Source organism: Pseudophryne corroboree, chromosome 3 (assembly GCF_028390025.1).
Source record: "Pseudophryne corroboree isolate aPseCor3 chromosome 3, aPseCor3.hap2, whole genome shotgun sequence".
Taxonomy (NCBI): Eukaryota; Metazoa; Chordata; class Amphibia; order Anura; family Myobatrachidae; genus Pseudophryne; species Pseudophryne corroboree.
This window is the reverse complement of record NC_086446.1, coordinates 749,323,712-749,336,254: the sequence shown is the minus strand read 5'-3', so window position 1 is coordinate 749,336,254 and position 12,543 is coordinate 749,323,712. Positions and strand designations below refer to the sequence as shown.

Here is a 12,543-nt window from a genome sequence, read left to right as displayed (position 1 = left end):
ATATATATATTTTTAGGGCCCTGACCACGTCTAGTAACTTGGAGTCCTCCAAGTCCCTAGTAGCCGCAGGCACCACAAGAGGTTGTTTCAGGTGAAAACGCTGACACCCCTTCATGAAGAAACTGGAGACGAGTCCCAGTTCTGTCCTGTTCAAATGGAAAATTTTAATATGGGCTTTTGTAAGACAAAGCCGCCCATTCTGACAATCGCCTGGCCGAGGCCAGGGCTAACAACATGGTCACTTCCCATGTGAGATATTTGTCAACAGCATGGTCACTTTCCATGTGAGATATTTCAAATCCACAGATTTGAGCGGTTCAAACCAATATGATTTTAAGAAATCCCAACACTATGTTGAGATCTCACGGTGCCCCTAGGGGCACAAAAAAGCTGTATATGCAATACATCCTTTACAATCTGGACTTCAGGAACTGAAGTCAATTCTTTCTGGAAGAAAATCTACAGGGCCGAAATTTAAATGTTAATGAACCCCAATTTGAGGTCCAAAACACTCCTGTTTTCAGGAAGTGTAGAAATCGACCTAGTTGAATTTCCGTCGTGGAGCCTTCCTGGCCTCACCCACGCAACATATTTTCACCACATGTGGTGATGACGTTGTGCGGTCACCTCCTTCCTGGCTTTGACCAGGGTAGGTATGACCTCTTATGGAATGCCTTTTCCCCTCAGGATCCGGCATTCAACCGCCATGCCGTCAAACGCAGCCGCGGTAAGTCTTGGAATAGACATGGTACTTGCTGAATCAAGTCCCTTCTTAGCTCCCCAGGCCCTTAGTCCTCTGTGAGCATTTCTTGAAGTTCCGGGTACCAAGTCCATCTTGGCCAATCCGGAGCCACTAGTATAGTTCATACTCCTCTATGTCTTATAATTCTCAATACCCTGGTTATGAGAAACAGAGGAGGGAACACATACACAGACTGGTACACCCACGGTGTTACCAGAACATCCACAGCTATCGCCTGAAGGTCTCATGACCTGGCGGAATACCTGTCCCGTTTTTGTTCGGGCGGGACGCCATCATGTCCACCTTTGGTCTTTGCCAACGGTCCACAATCATGTTGAAAAACTTCCCTATGAAGTTTCCACTCTCCCGGGTGGAGGTCATGCCTGCTGAGGAAGTCTGCTTCCCAGTCGTCCACTCCCGGAAAGAACACTGCTGACAGTGCTATCACATGATTTTCCGCCTAGCGAAAAATCCTTGCAGTTTTCACTGCCCTCCTGCTTCTTGTGCCGCCCTTCTGTTTACGTGGGCGACTGCCGTGATGTTATCCCACTGGATCAATACCGGCTGACCTTGAAGCAGAGGTCTAGCTAAGTTTAGAGCATTATAAATTTGCTCTAAGCTTATTTATGCGGAGAGAATTCTCCAGACTTAATCACACTTCCCTGGAAATTTTTTCCCTGTGTGACTGTTCCCCAGCCTCTCAGGCTGGCCTCCGTGGTCACCGGCATCCAATCCTGAATGCCGAATCTGCGGCCCTCTAGAAGATGAGCACTCTGTAATCACCACAGGAGAGACACCCTTTTCCTTGGATATAGGGTTATCCGCTGATGCATCTGAGGATGCGATCCGGACCATTTGTCCAGCAGATCCCACTGAAGAGTTCTTGCGGGAAATCTGCCGAATGGAATTGCTTCGTAATAAGCCACCATTTTTACCAGGACTCTTGTGCAATGATGCACTGACACTTTTCCTGGTTTTAGGAGGATCCCGATTAGCTCGGATAACTCCCTGGTTTTCTCCACTGGGAGAAACACGTTTTTCTGGACTGTGTCCAGAATCTTCCCTAGGAACAGTAGACGTGTCGTCGGAAAAAGCTGCGATTTTGGAATATTTAGAATCCACTCGTGCTGTCGTAGAACTACTTAAGATAGTGCTACTCCGACCTCCAACTGTTCTCTGGACCTTGCCCTTATCAGGAAAGCGTCCATGTTTCTTTTAAGAAAAATCATCATTCCGGCCATTACCTTGGTAAAGACCCGGGGCGCCGTGGACCATCCAAACGGCAGCGTCTGAACTGATAGTGACAGTTCTGTACCAGGAACCTGAAGTACCCTTGGTGAGAAGGGCAAATTTGGACCTGTAGGTAAACGTCCCTGATATCCAGTGACATCATATCGTCCCCTTCTTCCTGGTTCGCTATCACTGCTCCGAGTGACTCCATCTTGATTTGAACGCTTGTAAGTGTTCAAATATTTCAGATCTCACCGAGCCGGTTGGCTTCAGTACCACAATATAGTGTGGAATACTACCCCCTTCCTTGTTGTAAGAAGGGTACTTTGATTATCACCTGCTGGGAATACAGCCTGTGAATTGTGTGAGGGGGAGACGTCTCGAATTTCCAATGTACACCTGGGATATTACATGTAGGATCCCGGAGTTCCCTTGCGAGTGTTGCTGAAACTCTTGAGATGACCCCCTACCGCACCTGAGTCCGCTTGTACGGCCCCAGCGTTATGCTGCGGACTTGGCAGAAGCCGTGAGGAGCTTCTGTTCCTGGGAATGATCTGCTTGCTGCAGTCTTCTTCCCTTTCCTCTCCCCCTGGGCAGATATGACTGGCCTTCGCCCGCCTGCCCGTATGGGGACGAAAGGACTGAGACTGAAAAGACTGTCCTTTTCTGCCAATATGTGACTCGGGATAACAAAAGGTGGATTTTTCAGCTGTTGCCATGGCCACCAGGTCCAATGGACCGCCCCTTTATACGGCAATACTTCCATATGCCGTCTGGAATCTGCCTCACCTGACCACTGTCGTGTCTTCGTCTGGCAGATATGTACATCACATTTACTCTTTGATGCCAGAATGCAAATATGCCTCTGCGCATCACACATATATAGAAATGCATCCCTAAAATGCTCTATAGACAATAAAATCCTGTCCCTGTCAAGGGTATCAAAATTTTCAGTCAGGAAATCCGACCAAGCCCCCTCAGCGCTGCACATCCAGGCTGAGGCGATTGCTGGTCGTAGTATAACACCAGTATGTGTGTATATACTGTTATGATATTTTTCAGCTTCCTATCAGCTGGCTCCTTGAGGGCGGCCGTATCTGGAAACGGTAACTTTATATGCGTGTGAGCGCCTTGTCCACCCTAAGGTGTGTTTTCCAACTCGCCCTTACTACTGGCGGGAAAAAGGGTATACCGCCCATAACTTTCTGTCGGAGGAACCCCACGTATCATCACACACTTCATTTAATTTATCTGATTCAGGCAAAACTACAGGTAGTTTATTCCCACCCTACAAAATACCCTTATTTGTGGTACTTGTGGTATCAGAAATACGTAACACCTCCTTCATTGCCCTTAACATGTAACTTGTGGCCCTAAAGGAAAAATACGTTTGTTTCTTCACCGTCGACACTGGGGTCAGTGTCCGTGTCGGTGTCTGTCGACCGACTGAGGTAAATGGGCGTTTTTACAAGCCCCTGACGGTGTCTGAGACGCCTGGACCGATACTAATTTGTCCGCCGGCTGTCTCATGTCGTCAACCGGCTTGCAGCGTGTTGACATTATCACGTAATTCCATAAGTAAGCCATCCATTCTGGTGTCGACTCCCTAGAGAGTGACATCACCATTACAGGCAATTTTCTCCGTCTCCTCACCAACATTTTCCTCATACATGTCGACACACACGTACCGACCTACAGCACACACATACAGGGAATGCTCTGATAGAGGACAGGACCCACTAGCCCTTTGGGGAGACAGAGGGAGAGTTTGCCAGCACACACCAAAAGCGCCATAATGTATATAACAACCCTAGAAGGTGTTGTTTCTATATATGGGCTCTTAATATATAATTATATCGCCAATTTATGCCCCCCTTCTCTTTAACCCTGTTTCTGTAGTGCAGGGGAGAGTGGGAGCCTTCCTCACCAGCGGAGCTGGTCAGGAAAATGGCGCTGAGTGCTGAGGAGAATAAGCTCCGCCCCTTTCACGGCGGGCTTTTCTCCCGGTTATTAGGAAAACTGGCCTGGGTTAAATACATACATATAGCCTTAATGGCTATATGTGATGTATTTATTTGCCAAATAGGTATTTATATTGCTGCCCAGGGCGCCCCCAGCAGCGCCCTGCACCCTCCGTGACCGTGTCAGTGAGCCGTGTAGCAACAATGGCGCACAGCTGCAGTGCTGTGCGCTACCTCTCTGAAGACTGTGAAGTCTTCTGCCGCCTGTTTCCGGACCTCCGTTCCGCCGTCTTTCTTCAGCGTCTGTAAGGGGGATCGGCGGCGCGGCTCCGGGACGAACCCCAGGCTGACCTGTGTTCCGACTCCCTCTGGAGCTCAGTGTCCAGTAGCCTAAAACTTCAATCCTCCTGCACGCAGGTGAGTTGCAAGTCTCTCCCCTAAGTCCCTCGTTGCAGTGATCCTGTCGCCAGCAGGAATCACTGATTAGAAACCTAAAAAAAAACTTTACTAAACAGCTCCTTAAGAGAGCCATCCAGTTTGCACCCTTCTCGGACGGGCACAAAAACCTAACTGAGGCTTGGAGGAGGGTCATAGGGGGAGGAGCCAGTACACACCATGTGACCTAAAAAGCTTTTTAGATGTGCCCTGTCTCCTGCGGAGCCCGCTATTCCCCATGGTCCTGACGGAGTCCCCAGCATCCACTAGGACGTTAGAGAAAGTATGTTGTGTATACAAGTGCGATAGCATGTATGTGTGTGATAGCATGATGTATCATACTTGCCTACCTGACCCTCTCCATGAGGGAGAAAATGCTCTGTTCCTGGACTCTCCTGGTAATGTATGATTGCCATCACCTGTGGTGAAACACCTTTCTTATCAATTAAATAGCTCACCACAGGTGATGGCAATCATACATTACCAGGAAAATCCAGGAACAGAGCATTTTCGCCCTCATGGAGAGGGTCAGGTAGGCAAGTATGTGATGTATATATGAAGTTTGTCGTGTGTGATAGCATGCATGTGTAAAAGCATGTTGCATTTTAGTATCGCAGCATGCTGTATGTAAGTTGTATGTGTGTGATAGCACAGAGGTGTAACAGCACACTGTATGTATGTGATGTGTGATAACCTGTTACCTGTATGATGTACGTGTAACAGCATGTTGCATATCAGCATGCTGCAAGTAAGATCTATGTATGGGTGTGATAGCACACATGTGAACAGCACGATGTATGATGTATGTGTGTGATAGCATGTGTAACAGCACGCTGTATGTATGATGTATGTGTGTGATAGCACTTTGTATGTATGAGTGATAGCACGCTGTATGTATGATGTATGTGATAGCACACTGTATGTATGTTGTATGTGTGTGATAGCACGCTGTATGCATGAGTGTGATAGCATGCTGTATGTTGTGTGATAGTACGCTGTGTGTATGATGTATGTTATAGTACGCTGTATATATGATATATGTGTGAGGTGTGTGATAGGTTGTTACCTGTATGATGTATGTGTGATAGCACGCTGTGTGTGTGTGTGTGTGTGTGTGTGTGTGTGTGTGTTAGCACGCTATATGTATGATAGCACACTGTATGTATGGATGTATGTATGTATGTGAGATAGCACGCTGTATGTATGGTGTGTGTGTGTGAGATAGCACGCTGTATGTATGTGTGAGGTAGTTGTGTATGTGTGAGGTAGGGGATAGGCTATTGCCTGTATGATGTATGTGTGATTGCAAGCTGTGTGTGTGTGGTATGTGTGTGATAGCACACTGTATGTATGAGGTATGCGTGTCTGTGTGTGATAGCACGCTGTATGTATATACATTGTGTGTGATAGCATGCATGTGTAAAAGCATGTTGCATTTCAGTATCACAGCATGCTGTATGCAAGTTGTATGTATGTGTGCGATAGCACGCATGTGTAACAGCATGTTGCATACGAGTTACAGCATGCTGTATGTAAGTTGTATGTATGCGTGTGATAGCACACAGGTGTAACAGCACACTGTATGTATGTGATGTGATAGCCCGTTACTTGTATGATGTATGTGTAACAGCATGTTGCATATCAGTATAACAGTATGCAAGATCTATGTATGTGTGTGATAGCACGCTGTATGTATGAGGTATGCGAGATAGCACGCTGTATGTGTAATGTAGGTATGTTTGGTGTATGTGTGTGATAGCACTTTGTATGTATGATGTTTGTGTGACAGCATGCTGTATATATGTTGTATGTGTGTGATAGCACACTGTATGTACGATAGCACGCTGTATGTATGTGTGTGTGTGATAGTACGCTGTGTGTATGTTGTATGTGACAGCACACTGTGTGTTTGTTGTATGTGTAATAGCACGCTGTGTGTATGATGTGTGTGATAACACGCTGTATGTATCATGTATGTGTGTGATGGCACGCTGTATGTATCATGTATGTGTGATAGCACGCTGTATGTATGATGTATGTGTGTGATAGCACGCTGTATGTATCATGTATGTGTGTGTGAGGTATGTGTGTATCTGTGAAATGTGTGATAGGTTGTTACCTGTATGATAGCACGCTGTATGTATGTATGTATGTATGTGTGATAGCATGATGTATGTATGATGTATGTATGATGTATGTATGATGTATGTATGATGTATGTATGTGTGTGACAGCACGCTGTATGTATGAGACGTATGTGTGTGATAGCACGCTGTGTGTATGTTGTATGTTATATCACGCTGCATGTATGTGTGAGTTATGTGAGGTATGTATGAGACGTATGTGTGTGAGATAGCACTCTGTATGTATGATGCATGTGTGATAGCACGCTGTATGTATGAGGAATGTGCGAAAGCAAGCTGTGTGTGTGATAGCACGCTGTATGTATGAGGTATGTGTGTGTGTGTGTGTGTTATAGCACGCTGTGTGTATGTGTGAGGCAGGTGATAGCCTGTTACCGGTATGATGCATGTGTGATAGCACACTATGTGCGTGTGAGGTATGTATGAGGTGTGTGTGTGTGATAGCACACTGTGTGTGTGTGTGTGTGTGTGTGTGTGTGTGTGTGTGTGTGTGTGTTAGCACACTGTATGTATGAGGTATGTGTGAGACTGCACACTATGTATGAGGTATGTGTGATAGCACGCTGTATGTATGAGGTATGTGTGATAGCATGCTGTATGTATGATGTATGTGTGATAGCACACTGTATGTGTAAGGTATGTGTGTTATAGCACACTGTATGTATGTGTGAGGTAGGGGATAAGCGGTTACCGGTATGATGTATGTGTGATAGCACGCTGTGTGTGTGAGGTATGGATGAGAGGTATGTGTGTGTGAGAGAGAGAGATAGCACACTATGTATAAGGTATGTGTGATAGCACGCTGTGTGTGTGTGAGGTATGTATGAGAGGTATGCGTGTCTGATAGCATGCTGTATGTATGAGGTATGTGTGATAGCACGCTGTATGTATGAGGTATGTGTGTGTGATAGCACACTGTATGAGTGAGGTATGTGTGTAAGGTAGTTGGTGTGTGTGTTATGCGTGTACATGTGTGAGTTATGTGTGTACGTGTGTGAGTTGTGTGTATGTGTGAGGTAGTTGGTATGTGTGTATGTAAGGTAGTTGGGTATGTGTGTATGTGTGAATGTAAGGTAGTTGGGTATGTATGTGTAAGGTATGTGTGAGGCAGTTGCTATGTGTGTATGTATGAGGTATGTGTGTATGTATGTGTGAATGTAAGGTAGTTGGGTATGTGTGAGGTATGTGTGTATGTGTGAGGTATGTGTGAGGTATGTGTGTATGTGTGAGGTATGTGTGTATGTGTGAGGTATGTGTGAATGTAAGGTAGTTGGGTATGTGTGAGGTAGTTGGGTATGTGTGAGGTAGTTGGGTATGTGTGTATGTAAGGTAGTTGGGTATGTGTGAGGTAGTTGGTATGTGTGAGGTAGTTGGTATGTGTGTATGTATGAGGTATGTGTGTATGTGAGGTAGTTGGTATGTGTGTATGTATGAGGTATGTGTGTATGTAAGGTAGTTGGGTATGTGTGAGGTAGTTGGTATGTGTGTATGTATGAGGTATGTGTGTATGTAAGGTAGTTGGGTATGTGTGTATGTATGAAGTATGTGTGAATGTAAGGTAGTTGGGTATGTGTGAGGTATGTATGTGTGAGGTATGTGTGAGGTAGTTGGTATGTGTGTATGTATGTGTGAATGTAAGGTAGTTGGGTATGTGTGAGGTATGTGTGTATGTATGAGGTATGTATGAGGTATGTATGAGGTATGTATGAGGTATGTATGAGGTATGTATGAGGTATGTATGAGGTATGTATGAGGTATGTATGAGGTATGTATGAGGTATGTATGAGGTATGTATGTATGTGTGAATGTAAGGTAGTTGGGTATGTGTGAGGTATGTGTATGTATGTATGTATGTATGTATGTAAGTTAGTTGGGTATGTGTGAGGTAGTTGGTATGTGTGAGGTAGTTGGTATGTGAGAGGTAGTTGGTATGTGTGAGGTAGTTGGTATGTGTGAGGTAGTTGGTATGTGTGAGGTAGTTGGTATGTGTGAGGTAGTTGGTAGTGTTCACTCTAGGCTGTTTTAGCAGGTCGCCGCGCCCTGCCCGTTTTTTAACAGGCAAAACCCGCCCTGCCCCTTTTGGGCGCCCTGCTAGAACAGCCGCCCGCTCCCTGCCCTCCCGGCGTGTATAGATGCCGCGCGCATGCGCGCGGCATCCATTCACGCATTGGGAGAGGGCTGGGGGAAGCCCAGCACCGACGGAGGTGCTGGGCACGCCCCCAACAGTGACGTCGGCGGCCACAGACGCTCTCTATAGTAGCGTCTGTGGGCCGCACCGCCCCCTAAAATGACGGAGGCGTGGCCACGCCCACTAATTTGCGTGGCCGCGCCCCCATTTCGGACGCGCGCGCACATGTGCCCCCCCCTGAGTCCGGCGCCCTGCCCCTTTTCACTCCTAGAGTGAACACTAAGTTGGTATGTGTGTGGTAGTTGGTATGTGTGAGGTAGGGGATAGGCTGTTACCTGTATGATGACACATGTAGAACACGGGGAGATGAGAGCAGGTGTGAGGTATGTGTGAGGCAGTTGCTATGTGTGTATGTATGAGGTATGTGTGTATGTATGTGTGAATGTAAGGTAGTTGGGTATGTGTGAGGTATGTGTGTATGTGTGAGGTATGTGGGAATGTAAGGTAGTTGGGTATGTGTGAGGTAGTTGGTATGTGTGTATGTATGAAGTATGTGTGAATGTGTGAATGTAAGGTAGTTGGGTATGTGTGAGGTATGTATGTGTGAGGTATGTGTGAGGTAGTTGGTATGTGTGTATGTATGTGTGAATGTAAGGTAGTTGGGTATGTGTGTATGTATGTGTGAGGTATGTGTGAATGTAAGGTAGTTGGGTATGTGTGAGGTAGTTGGGTATGTGTGAGGTAGTTGGGTATGTGTGAGGTAGTTGGGTATGTGTGAGGTATGTGTGAATGTAAGGTAGTTGGGTATGTGTGAGGTAGTTGGGTATGTGTGAGGTATGTGTGAGGTAGTTGGGTATGTGTGAGGTAGTTGGGTATGTGTGAGGTAGTTGGGTATGTGTGAGGTAGTTGGGTATGTGTGAGGTATGTGTGAGGTAGTTGGGTATGTGTGAGGTAGTTGGGTATGTGTGAGGTAGTTGGGTATGTGTGAGGTATGTGTGAGGTAGTTGGGTATGTGTGAGGTAGTTGGGTATGTGTGAGGTATGTGTGAGGTAGTTGGGTATGTGTGAGGTAGTTGGGTATGTGTGAGGTAGTTGGGTATGTGTGAGGTAGTTGGGTATGTGTGAGGTAGTTGGGTATGTGTGAGGTAGTTGGGTATGTGTGAGGTATGTGTGAGGTAGTTGGGTATGTGTGAGGTAGTTGGGTATGTGTGAGGTATGTGTGAGGTAGTTAAGTATGTGCGAGGTATGTGTGAGGTAGTTGGTATGTGTGAGCCTGTGAGGTAGTTGGTATGTGTGTGGTAGTTGGTATGTGTGTGGTAGTTGGTATGTGTGTAAGGTAGGGGATAGGCTGTTACCTGTATGATGACACATGTAGAACGCGGGGAGATGAGAGCAGGTACACCACAGGCTATGAGGAGGCAGCCGTCCGTCTCATCGCTCTGGCTATCCCGGGCCGCAATGTGTCTCTTCCCCCCGGCCAGGCCGGGGACCCTCACACACAGTCACCCAGCTCCAGAGTCCTCACTGCAACAGCAGCTACACCCGCCCCGCTCTGTCTCCGGCTGCTGCAGAGGTGACGCAAGGGCACAGCTCCGCCAATCAGCGGTAGCGGCGGGTCACGTGGCGGCTTAGTAGTGTGGGTGACGTCATGAGGTCGGTCTGAGGACCAGTCACCACCGGTGTGTGTGTCTGTGTGTGCCTGGCAACGCCGTGACCACCCGGGCCGGGTGTGCTACTGTTTAGGGGTAGAGGGAGGCAGGGTCGGCCATAGGACATACTGTAACTGTACATAAGCACGCCTGTAGCTGTGTTATGGTGGCAGAGCCACAGTAGGACCTCAGGGGTCCCTGCAGCACTTTTACTCCCTATTTACCAAAAGAGATAACCCCAACATGGGGACGGGACCAGTGTTGCCAACTCCATACCTCCCAACATGACCCTCTCCAGTAGGGGCACAATGCTCTGCTTCTGGACTTTTTTCTTAATGTATGATTGTCTGCACCTGTGTCGAACAAGTTAATGGATAAGAAAGGTGTTTCAGCACAGGTGATAGCAATCATAAAGTAAGAGGGAAGTCCAGGAGCAGAGCATTCTGTCCCTCCTGGAGAGGGTCATGTTGGAAGGTATGCAACTCTGAAATGAAAAATAAGCAACTGACGACTAAAAAATAAGCCCAAAACAAGCCCAAACCAATCCTAATAAGCCCCCCAAAATGCCCGATTTAAGGTTTTTTAATTTACAGTATTTATTAATATACATGGAATTATTAGTGCTATTTCTGGCTACTAAACGTAATCTCTGCTACAGCTGGATTAGGGATGGACATCGGAACACGATGGTTTCAAACCATCAATGTTTTTTATTTGATGTTAGTGTGTCTACCATTCGATGGCAGCATTCCGATGTTTGCCGCCATCGAATGGTAAACATTTGATGGTTTTCCGATGTTTTTTTCTGGTCCTGCCCCCAGTCTCTTCCCCGGCCGGCCACGCTGCAGAAGTTTTGAGCATGCACAAACAGGTTCTTTTGGGCATGCACAAATCAAATAAAAAAAAATTCTATCAAATTCTTTTGATGCAAAGGTTAGTTACCATCGCATCAAAAGATTCGATGACGGAAGCCCAGACACCGTTTCATGGTGGGCTTCCGATGTCCATCCCTAAATTGGGTGGATTATAGACAAATTCTGGAACTTCAAGTCGAGTGTATAGCTTTCAGTTTCTTGACTTTTTTTTACTTCTGGTATCAGGTTCTCCAGTCTGTGGTAGACAATGAACATTATGGGCCTTATTCAGACCCTATCGCAGACGGCCGGAAATCACAAACAGCTGATTTTAAACCATCTGCACACACACCGCTGCTGCAGTGCACGTGCTATCATGATGCGATAGCATCCTGGAAGGATGCGTTTTGCATCATAATTGACAGGCGATGGGTGTCCGGGGGCAGCGTTGCAGGAAAGTGTAGCAGCCAGGAAATGCAGGCGTGTCATTGCCGTTTCTGCTGCGGGGTACACTGGGCTCCACAAGGAATGGACAATGGGGTGTAGAGTAGGATCTTGATCCGAGGCACCAACAGGCTCAAAGCTTTGACTGTTCCCAGAATGCATAGCGCCGCCTCCTATATCACCCCGCCTCCCTGCACAGGATCTCAGTTTTGTAGTTGGTGCTGCAGTAGCAGGCACTTATCAGAGGGGCTGCTCCAGGCAGCCCTAAAAAGAGCTTTTTTTCTGAGGAAAAAAGTGAAGACTTCAAGGGCAGCAGCAGTGTTACATGTCAGTGGACATTCACGGCTGCAGCTCCGGCTCTCCCCAGCGGCACTGTATACTCCCGAGCCCTGGTTGCCGGGTAACTACAGCAGGAGGCTCCGGTTTTCTTCTTGTCAGGCACACACGACGGGGGCTCTCCGGGATCGCGTGGCCGCGCTTCGGGAGGTGGTAAGTGGGTCCCGCTTGCGGGACCCGGTCTTTATCACGATCCAGCGCGGTCAGTGGGAGGCGGGCAGTAGCGCACGCAGGGGGGGTTTCTGAGTACCCAGAACCCCCCCCCCCTGCGCCAATTCATTGTCACCTGCACCACATTGATCAGACAGTGACCACGAGGTACGGATGCGGTGCATCCGTGTAACGCAAGTGCAGGGCGCAGCTGCAACTTGAGCTTATATTACAGAAGAAGCCGCTGTACACCAGAAGTGCCCAGTGCCCCCGTCACAATCCCCCCCTCCCCCCCCCCCCCCCCCCCGAGCTGAGCACTACAGTGGACAGCTCGGGAGTCCGCGGTAGCGTCTACATTCCTCACAACCGCCGGGAGACAGGTTGAAGAAGTTGCCCGGCCGTGCTAAGTGTGTAGTGAGTGTGGCCGGGCTGCTTCTGTGTGTACACAGTATAGTCTGCTGATGACAGAGA

General features: G+C 47.6%; 1 protein-coding gene across 2 annotated transcripts in view; it reads right to left on the bottom strand.

Annotated features, from left to right (window-relative positions):
* The window catches only part of AVPI1 (arginine vasopressin induced 1), a 30,962-nt gene extending 20,694 nt beyond the window's left edge, over positions 1 to 10,268 (bottom strand). Inside the window, exon 1 of one of the 2 annotated variants that reach the window (XM_063962323.1) lies at positions 9,995 to 10,268. The gene's annotated coding sequence lies outside the window, so the exon portion shown is untranslated. Of the gene's footprint in view, positions 1 to 8,975; positions 9,026 to 9,994 lie in introns of those variants that run through there. The other variant, XM_063962324.1, reaches the window with a different exon arrangement.
* Positions 10,269 to 12,543: the final 2,275 nt, after the last annotated feature.